The sequence below is a fragment of the Myotis yumanensis genome, unplaced genomic scaffold, assembly GCF_028538775.1.
Source record: "Myotis yumanensis isolate MYYU_CA2020_CCGP unplaced genomic scaffold, mMyoYum1.0.hap1 SCAF_24, whole genome shotgun sequence".
NCBI classification, from domain to species: Eukaryota; Metazoa; Chordata; class Mammalia; order Chiroptera; family Vespertilionidae; genus Myotis; species Myotis yumanensis.
In genome coordinates this window covers 4,938,433-4,949,501 of record NW_027223775.1, presented here as the reverse complement: position 1 = coordinate 4,949,501, position 11,069 = coordinate 4,938,433, and the positions used below count along the sequence as shown (strand labels likewise).

General features: G+C 45.0%; 1 pseudogene; it reads right to left on the bottom strand.

Moving 5' to 3' along the window:
* Nucleotides 1–10,348: 10,348 nt before the first annotated feature.
* LOC139000683 (U2 spliceosomal RNA) lies at nt 10,349–10,494 on the bottom strand (annotated as a pseudogene).
* Between the last annotated feature and the right edge of the window lie 575 nt (nt 10,495–11,069).

Here is an 11,069-nt window from a genome sequence, read left to right as displayed (position 1 = left end):
TTTGACTGGAACATCATGTCTAAGAGAGACATGCCCAGATCCTGGATGTAACTAGAAAACTTTAAGGTATAAAAATTGACTTTGAAGCCAATGTGTGCACCTTGGAGAAATAGCCTGATACCTTGCTTGGTCATGTGGTTCATGATAGTCTTTCCTGAAACTACTTCATGGTGAGGAGGGATGACATAATAAGGAACAAAGGTTGCTTTCCTGAGAGATGGCAAGGAAGGAACCTCAGGACATTTTAGGAACCGCAAAAATATAAGGAATCCCACTAGAATCTACAGATATTGTAAGTAAACCTGATGACAATTAGGTGGCCCAGCCTCTTTGCCCTGAGGAGATAATTAAGGCTCAACCATACAATTCTTGCAAGTAATTTTTTAAAGGTTTATATGATCAATTTTTAGCTTATGGTGTTCATGCAAATGATCAGACCAAATTGAAACTAGCTTTAATACAATAAGTAAATTGGTCTTACTAGTAATTTGGCTCCTGAATAAAAATAAGTGTGAATTTAAGGGGGGAAATGTGTTTCAGTAGACTCTCTAACACTAAGATGACTTAATTCTATATTTTTCACTGGATCCTGCAATTACCTTTAACTTTTACTCCAATAATACAGAAATGTATTACACATTTTGTCTCCACCAGGTTACAAGCCCTACTGATACTCTGGGAATCCCATGTCTAGACACCATTGCCATCTCCTTCCATGCCCAGGTATCTGTCCCTCTGACAGAGATAAGGATGTCTTGGCTCTGAAAGAAATGTCATCCCTCCTCACCATGAAGTAGTTTCAGAAGGGATCCTATGCCTCTTTCCTCTGAATGAATTCACAGCTGAGATCCTTGAGGGAGAACATCCTAGGCAGTTAGACAGACTTGAGCAGAATAAGGATGATGAGCCAACTGGAGGAAAAATGGATAGTACCCTGATACATGCTCTCACCACTCCAACTGCTCTGAAGCTGCCAATGGAGGAACCTGTGTAGGACCGACCTTTACATTTTGCTGAGTATAAATTGGGGCACATATTGATAATATGTAGAATTATTCCATTCATTTTGGGAAGTCACATACAGGGACCTTTATATGTTGAGGCCAGTGGTTTGAGAAAAGGACCCAGGGACATTTTCTCTAAAGATTACTGCAGTAGCTCCCTTTGGCAAATGTCTGACTTTCACTGGGTTATTGTCTTTCATTATCTAATAACTACAATATGAATTGTTCTGATAATGCCACCATCCTTTCTAGTCATTGACATACTAATCTGCTGGCTGGTTGGTTTCTGATATGTGGAGTAACTATTTATTCATATGTCCCTGCTAACAGCACCATGGGAACTTATTCTTTAGGATGACTGGCTGTCTTTATGTTTCAGAAACATCACAGAGTCCATATCAAAAGGGCTGTGACACCAGACTGCAATGACTATATTTACCTGTGGAGCCCTGCTAACTGTGTTTCTTTAACCATTTTTGTTATGCCAGTAAAGGTATAACCCTTGATGTAGAAGTGACCCAGCTGCCTTGTAGCATTGTAAAAGCCCTGAGTGTCATTTCCAGGGCTATACATGGGATAAATCAAGAGCTGAGCCTGGTCAGGGAGGCCATTCTAGAGAATGGGGCAGCAATAGATTACTTGCTGTCACAGTAGAACCACAGGTGTAAGCAATTTCAAAGCATGTGCTCTTTTAATCTTTCTGACAATTCTCCATTGATAGAAAACATTACACAAATTAGGGAAACCATCTCCAAGGTAAAACAATGTGGGGTTTTGTTTGTTTGTTTTCTTATTCAACCTAACTTTCTGGGTACCCAAACTTTCTTGGCTGCAGGAATTATTTTTAATATGTCTCCTGTTTATTTTTAGAGTCTGTTAGCTTGCTTCTGTATTCAATGTCTTGCTCATTTTAGATCCTGAGTTTGCTGTATTCCATCGCTGGGAACTGCTTTCAAGGCAGAAGCCAACGCAGGCCAGCAGCATGAGACATTACATCTAAAACTATCCTTCCTGATATAAGGTGATAGAAAATGCAGTGGGGACTGTTAGAGGCAGAAATAGAATATTGGGGACTATAAGAAATGTTAGTCATGCTGTATTACCCATAATTGCCTTCTTCTGAGTATAGAAAGGACATTCTAACCTGTCTGAGACTTATAAGGTCCAGGACCTGGGAGTTAAACTTGCCCCTGAGAGTCAACCTTGTATTGTAGTCCATCCTCATTCAAGAACAGCCTACTTTTATGAAAAGATTAACAGCAGATATTTGTGGATGATCTGCTGCTCTCCTGTAGTGCCACCAGTTTTAGAATTAATGGTCATAGGTGATTAAGTCTGTCTCTGCATAATTGATTCAAGTAATCATAGCGAGACCCATTGGTTGTCAAGTTACAATTCCAATTTGGTCCTGTGAATGTGTCAGTGTACTATTCACTTACTACACCATCATTCTGGAATCTCCTATTTCTTTTTGATTTTTAGGGAGAGTAGAAGGGAGAGGAAGAGTAAAGGAGAGAAAAATGGATGTGAGAGAGACACATGAATTGGTTGCCTCTGACACATGTGCTGACCAGGGGCTATTGATCAAGCCTTCATTTGAGATATGTGCCCTCAAATGAAATTGAACCTAGGACCCTTCCAGAGGGCCAATGCTCTAATCCATGAGCCAAATCAGCTAGGCCAATAAGGGGGTCTTAATGGCTAGTTGTTAGACTAATACTAGAAGCCCCATGCATGAAAATTTATGCACTGCGGGGGTGTGGAGGTGTCCCTTAGCCCGGCCTGGGCCCTGTCATAGTCTGGGAGCCCTCAGGGTATATCTGACTGACAGCTTAGGCCCGCTCCCCAAGGAGTCTGGCCTCCCTCTGTGGGAGGTGATGGGGCGGGCTGATCAAGTGATGGCACTGGCCAGCATGTGGTGGCCCTGCCCTCCAGATCACCCCTTTACCACTGCTGGTCACTGCCGCCTCCCCCTATTTCCATTCCCTCCCTCTGCTTGCTGGTACGCGCCTTGGCTGGCCTGGTGCCGCCTACTCACTGGCCCCACCCCTGCCAAGCAGTTGTTCCACTGTTTGGTCGATTTGCATATTATGCTTTTATTATATAGGATCAATACTCTCTAAAAATAAATTTAAATGTTTTTTAATTCAATGTTGTTATAGTTTGACCAGTGACAATAGGATATGCAGTAGCAACTCAATTCAACGTCTTTTATGACTTAATTAGGGATGCAAAATTACACAGGATAAAACTTTCATAAATTTAACAGTTCATTTACAGAGTTAGCCTAAGAACGTTGCAGATTCCTGTATTTCCAAAGCCTTTCCAAAACAGATAAAATGACCTACTTTCATTTTAAACAAAATAATGTTTATGTTTACGTAAATTTTAATCCACAGCCTATTCATCTTCTAGCTAGATACATATGCTTTATCCAGATGGCCAGAATAATATACAATTTCTGGAAGGACTAGGATCAATATAAAGCAAGGTTACTTAAAAAAACCTTGACTAACGTTGTGTTTACTAAAATATCTAGTTTCATGAATAGTTTCTCTTAACAAAATTTAAAAGAGAAATATGAATTCTCACCTTGTATAGTTTCTACTGAATTCAGCTAGTTATAGACCACAGACACTGAGGGATATAATGTTTATTTTTTTCTGCCATTTGATTGCCAGACACTTATGGTCTTCTACCTGCACACTCCTGAGATGTAGCAGTGTTCCAGCCAGTGAATTATCTTGTTGGCTTGCCAAAACTATGGGGGTTAACCAACTTAATTTATTTTTATTTTTAAAGATTTTTTAAAAACTGGTGCTAATAATCAAATTAGAAGAAGTAAATTAACATAGAAAATCAAAGTTTATAAATCATGCATATGAGCATAATATTTACATAAGCATAATATTTACAAAGACAATAGGACAACATATGTGACATCTTAGGACAAAGGAGAAGAGAGAAAAAGGTATTAGTCTTTATAAGTGATAAATGGTGATTTACAGGTAGTTGAAGCATAGCAGAACATATATGCCAAAAAAATTCTTAGTGGACAAATCAGATACAATAGGATTCAGTGTTATCTAGTTAATAGCCCTTGCCTGAAGCTCTGTATTAACCATACTTAATTCAAAGTAGGCAAAGAAGAACATCTTAAAACTGCCTCTGTGGATTAGCTTTCACTGTCTGAATCTCTGGGGCAGTAAAAGAAGGAGGTAAAACTTTCTGAGTTTTCTCTATATATATCCTTTCTAATAATAGACAAACATGGTAATTGACCGTACCTTTGCTACGCCTCTCATCGGCTAATCAGCGTGATATGCAAATTAACCACCAACAAAGATGGCGGATAATTTGCATGCTGCAGGCAGGGTGGGCTAGTGTGAACCGCCATTTGGGCCCCCGTGTGCCGCCTAAGCCCCGCCCCCAACCTGGACCCCCCCATGTGATGCCCTGGGTGGCCGGGACCCCCGAGTGTGACCCTGGGCTGCAGGGCTTTGCGGCACAATCGGCCTGAGGAAGCCCTATTCTTGCAGGGGCTGTTGGGGGTCCCATCAGAGACTCAAACATGCAGGCCCGGCACCCAGCAGTCCCAAGCCCCAACATCAGGGTGCTGGGGCTGCTGCGGGTATCAGAGACACAAACCCGCAGGCCCGGCACCCAGCAGACCCAAGGCCAGCCACCATGGTGCTGGGACTGCTGGAGGCAGATGAGAGACACAACACACAGGAGGGCCCGGCACCCAGCAGACCCAAGCCCTGCCACCATGGTGCTGGGGCTGCTGGGGGCCAGATCAGAGGCACAAACCTGCAGGGGGTTTCTGAACCCAGTATCACCAAGCCCTGCCACCACAGTGCTGGAGCTTCTGGGGGCAGGATCGGAGACACAAACCCACAGGGGCGGGGGGGCAGCACCCAGCAGCCCCAAAGCCCACCACCTTGGCGCTGGGGCTTCTGAGGGCAGGATCAGGGACACAAACTCTGCACAGGACGGGTGCTCTGCTCCAGGCAAAGTGCTTTCCCTAAAACTCAGCTGTCCCTGGGAGTCCTGCATGGAGGGCACTCTCCCTGGGAACCTGGAAATCTGCCTCTGGGGTGACTGCACAGCAGCCATGCATGGCAAGCCACAGAGAGGGTGACCTACCCATGCGATGTGTATACTGGCAGAGGCCACGCAGCTGCCTTAGTTGAAGTCATCCTTGATGTAGGAGCCGGGGCAGTGAGGATCAGAGTGGGCCAGGTTGGCAATGGAACCCCAGCTCCCCACCGAATGACTAGAGCACATGGTCCTCAGTCACTTCCTGAGCAGCAGTCAGTCCCGACCAGGGATCAACCCTAAACCAAGTAGGTGCCCTGGCAGAATGAAACCCAAACCTTTGCTGTAGAAGAGGAGCTCTGACCCACAGCAGGGGCCAGGGCAGCTGGTGAGTGCAGCGGCGGTGGCAGGAGCCTTCATGGCAGCACTAAGGAGCAGCAAGTGGAGTGGTAGGAAGCAGCAAGCAGGTGGGTGGTAAGGAGAGAGGGGTCCCGGACTGCAAGAGGGCACAGGCCAGGCTAAGGGAACCCCCACCCATCCCCAGTGCATGAATTTCGTGCACCGGGCCTCTAGTACATTATATAAAAAGCCAGCAACCATAACACTGGAACAACTGGAACAACTGATCGCTATGACGCCCACTGTGGCCAGGGAACCGGCCCGATCAGGGAGTGGGCCAGCCTGTCAACCTCCTGTGGCCCCTCCCCCAGGCTGGCCCATCCCTGATGGCTCTTTCCACCCCAATGGGGAGTGGAGCCAGCTGGCCAACCTCCCACAGCCCCTCCTCCTGCCCAGACCCACCCCAGATTATCTCCCACACCTTGGCCAGGGTCAGGGCTGAAGCCAACTACCCATGGCTCCTCCCCCAGGCTGCTGGCCCCCGATTGACACCTCCCACCCCATTTTGGGGTGGGGCTGACCAGCCTACTGCTCACAGCCCCTCCCCATGTATGGCCCGGCCCTGATCAGGCCCCGATTGGGTTGGACCACCCAGCCAACCTCCCACCATATCCTCCTCCCAAGAGTCCCAGCCCCAATCTGCCCCAATTGGGGCCAGGCTTGCCAGACCCCACCTGTGCATGAATTCGTGCACTTGGCCTCTAGTCCTATATAATAAAAGTTCAGTGATTATAATGGCATAACGACAAGAATGACTGCTCAATCAATTGCTATGAGTTGCATTGATCACCTCTCGGTCCCTCCCCACTGGCCCACAGGCTCTGATCGCAGGATGGCAAATGGGGATATGGGGTTGGTGGTGGCAGGATGAGACTGGGGACTGGAGAACAGGCAGAATGGCTGAACTCTCGGTTCCTCCCCTGGTCTGCAGGCTCCAATCACAGGATGAAAAATAGGGAACCACAGGGAACTGGGGTGGGTGGTGGTGAGGAGGGACTGGGGACTGGTGAGTGAGTAGAGCCAAATGACAAAAACACCAGAATGACTGGTTGCTATGATGTGCACTGCCGTGGCCAATCTCCCATGGCCCCTTCCATGGCCCCTCCCATGGCCAACCTCCTGAAGCCTACCGCCCTCAATGAGATGCCACCTGTGCACAAATTCAATGGGCCTCTGGTTTCTCAATAAACAGATAAAAATAAATAGACCCAAAAGGCAGCCTCAGGGTGGCAAAACATTGGTTCCATTCAGATACTTTTTTGAGATTAATATTTAAATGTCTCTGTATGCTTTCAGAAAGATCTGTGAAATTTAACATAAAATTAGAAATAATAGATCTTTCCATCTACAGTTAAAGTATATTAATCATCATGTTTTATTTTACTAAGCTTATCTTTTGTCTCCCTGCTGCATGTCATTGGTATCTCATTCTCAAGTCAGCCCTCTAATTCTTCAGGGTTATCTTCGATAGGAATTATTATGTCATAACATTTTTACTAATCTCTGAATAAACCTTACAACTCACTAAGAAGCCTTTAACTTTAGTATTATTATCTAGAAGAGGTTATAATTTTATAAACATTTTGTAATGTGTTTATTCTATACTTGGACTATTGTCTTTAAGTAATTGGGAAAGCTCTCTTCATTTCTGTATTAAAGACCTATAGTAGTTTTATCTGGGGGCTATCAGCCTGTGGAATCACAGATGTGTTACTATCTGCTAAATATGGACTAAAACTAATAGAGACACCATTATTATAATTATCTCATGTTCCCAGAATCTAGGTCACTGTAAATGCCAACTGTGCTGTGCTCCCCACTGGCTCCACATGCCCCTTCTCCTCTTGCCCACCACTCTCTGTGGGTTTTTTACCTTCTTGATCCCACGTGAAGGTGCCGGGTATGGGCCCCCACCTGAACCCTTCTTTCTCATGGTCTGACGCTTTGTCCCTACCTCCTCCCATGGGCACCATCTCTTCCATTCTCCCTCCAATGGGCCAAGCCGTTGGGCTCTGTGACACCCCATCCCATGGGGCTGGGCTTCGTGGGGATCAACTTCATAACTTTTTATACAGAATTCTGAACCCTGCCTAGGAGCCTGCTCTACTCTCCTGGGGGCTCCACCTTCTTCCCTCAACCCACCAGACCTAGGGACCACAATGGCTGGAACAACCCAGGACCAGGTCACCTGGCCTCTCCCATTTTCCAGCTGCTAGGGAGGAGAAATAGGGGCTTTCCCCTTACCACACCTGTGGCTGTTCCCACATACCCTTGAGTATCCCAAGAGAAAAAACAACACAGCAGAACTGCACTCCAGCTATTTGCTCTCTCCTGAAGAAGCCCCCTTGGCACTGTGCATAGGCTACTGGTGGTGGAGGGAGGAGAGGCAGGAAGCCCAAGCTCTCAGTTAGGGGAGAGCAAAGAATTCCTGTGCCAGCTGGTGGAAGATTCTGGCCCTCCTGGTGGGGCCCACATTTGGTGAAGAAGGGTGGACTTCCACCTTTGCACACCTTTCCCTTTCTGCCTCCCGGTCCTCCAGGGTCCCCCCAGGAAGGGAATCCCAGTCCTTTGGCACGCAGCATGTGCTCAATAAACAGGGAGTGTGGTTATTCTTCCATGTGTACAAATATTGGTTTCCCTTTCCCTCAGGGCCCCCTGTTCCCTCTATTCCCATCATTCTGGATCAGCGACAGAAAAACTCTGTTTAATTTAGTGCTACCATATTTTCTGAATCCTACTATGAGTGGGCACTTTGGTGGGGGCAGAGAACAGAACTTTCCTTGGAAGCTAAATCGCACTCCAAACCTAGTGTTGATGGCTAGTATTTATTGGATACTTACTGTGTGTCAGGCAAAGGTGAGTGCATTACGTGAATGTGGCTCACACTATGACAGATTAGAAAGCTCAGGAGAGGTTAAGTGACCCGTCTAAAGTCACAGGGCTAAGAATGGTAGACCAAGGTCTGGCTAACCATGAACTCTTAGCTAGAAAGAGTACAATGGCAGTGTCCACCCAAAAACCACCTTTTCAGTCCTTAAATAGTCCTTGGGGTTGATGTGTCACCTTGAAGCATGAGGAAGAGATTTTCAGGGGGTTGGCTGCTCTTCTGGGTCACACTGGACTAGACAATTCCATTCATTTATTCAGAAAATATTCATCAAGAATCACTGTTGGTCCCTAATGGTGATGGGCTCAGTAGAGAGTGCATTGGCCTGTGGACTGAAGGGTCCCTACCTAGTTCAATTATGGTTAAGGGCACATGCCCTGGTTGTGGGCTTGATCTCCAGTAGAGGGCATGCAGGAGGCAGCTGATCAGTGATTCTCTCTCTCTTCCCCTCTCCCTCCTCTCTGAAAAAAAAAAAAATAAAAGAATCATTGTTGTCATCCAACACCAAGGAGACAGCCTTGAACAAGTGTAGTTTCTACCCTCATGGAGCTTAAAGTCTTATGGGAAAACAATGAAGGAAAAAAGGTCCTGCATAGGTGTAATATTTGTTAAAGCAGAGAGTGTCTTTGCTAGTGAAATGTGAAACCACTGCAATAGCATCAGAGCCTGGCTTAAGCTGGACCTGTGAACTGCTTTCATGTTCAGCAAAGTCTTGTTTAGAAGCAAAATCTCAATAAAAAGGATAAAATAACATTATCTCTATTTTATGAATCAGTAATAATAATTTTTTTATAACAAGCATTTTAGTGCTCCCATTTTCTTGGACATTATCTTTTGGTTTTGTATTTCAAAATGCTTATCACTAAAACCAAAAGGTAAGATTTTTGTATTGCCACCCTAAGTAGTATTTGAGATACTTTTAACCTGTGACAATGAGACACCAAGCTTTATAGACTTAACTTCAATAACTCAATTTAATTAATTCATTAAGTAAATCTAACATAACTGGAACAATTTTAAATCTATAGATATAATTGAGAATTTCTGCAAATATTTTTGCTCATATAAAGCTCAATTTACCAACTTGCCTGGCTAATGAGAAGAGCTAATGGAAGTAAGTACTAAAAGCTAAAACAATATTCTTGTGAGTTTAGAATTTTCCATAATGGTAATATCACAGAGGATTTTATGTTTATACTAGAGGCCAGGCACACAAAATTCATGCACAGGTATGGTCCCTAGGCCTAGCCTGTGATCAAGGTTATCTTCTTCTCCAGCTGCCTGCAGCTGGCCCCACCCCCCACCACCACCCACCCTCGATTCCCTGTTTGAAATCAGGTGATCAGTGCCTGAAGGCTGGGAGAAGGGACCCAGAGGTTGGCTGTTCCGGCCTGCTCATTGGCCCTGCCCCCACCACAGGTGGCCATCAGGCAATTGGAGCCTGCTGGCCAGAGAAAGGGACCAAAGGATGGTCAGTGCACCCCATAGTGACTGACCCAGTGATCCTTCTGGTTGTTCTGCTGTTAGGATCAATTTGCACATTACTCTTTTATTATATAGGACAGAAGCCTGGTGCACAGGTGGAAGCTGGCTTGCCTGTCCTAAAGGGGACCCCAGATTGTGGTGGGGGTCCCCACTGGGTGTGGAGCCAGCCTTGGCTTGGGGCCATGGAGGGTTTGTAAGCTGGCTATGACCCCAGTCAACGTGGGGGTCCCCCTGGTGGGTGGGGCTCTCCGCTGGGTGATGGGGCTGGCCTGGGCCAGGGGCCACAGGCAGTTTGCAGACCAGCCACACCTCCTGCTTTGTCAGGAAAGATGTCTGGAAGACATCGGTCTATCCAGTCTAATTAGCATATTACCCATTTATTAGTATAGATAAACTCAAGAAGTACAGTAAGCTGCCAGAGTGAGGAGGTGGTGATGCCAATGTGCTCTCTGGTGAGCCTTATGCTGTGTGAATAAGAAATTAGATAATTAAGGTCAGAGGCACACACCCTATGAAAACAGATCAAAAATACAAAGATGGATGAACACAGAAAATTATACAACATTTTCTGAGTCTGTAAGACTATCAGCTGAAAAGACTTCCAGATGTAAGTCTTTTTCTGAAATCAAAGTAAGCAATGGCTGTCTTCACTTGATCTTAGCCAAAAGGCCGAGAAGCGATAGCAATGGCTGTCTTAGTTTCTTCTTGTCTACAGTTTCTGCATCATTGGTGATGAATTATGTGCTTAGGTAAATTCTGTGTGGCATAGTAAAAATATTACAGCCATAGTAAAAATATTTACTTCTCAACAATTCCAAGTCAAATTATAAAAAAAATAAAACACTAGTTTGGAAGTTTAAAGAAAACTAGAATATTTTAAGAACCAGTTAGTTTATAGGTACAAAAAACTTAAAGGCAATTAACAGAACTAGAGCTAATGTCTACAACAGGACAATATGATTTCCATTAAAACATAATTTTACCCCTAAAATCACCATCATTTTTATCAGGGACTGCAATAAGTTCAATTTTTTTAATAATTATTTTTTATTGATTTTAATATATTTTTATTGATTTCAGAGAGAGGAAGAGAGAAAGAGATAGAAACATCAATGATGTGAGAGAATCACTGATCGGCTGCCTCCTGCATGACCCCTACTGGGGTTTGAGCCCGCAACCTGGGCATGTGCCCTTGACAGGAATTGAACCCAGGATCCTTCAATCCACAGGCCAATGCTCCATCCATTGAGCAAAAC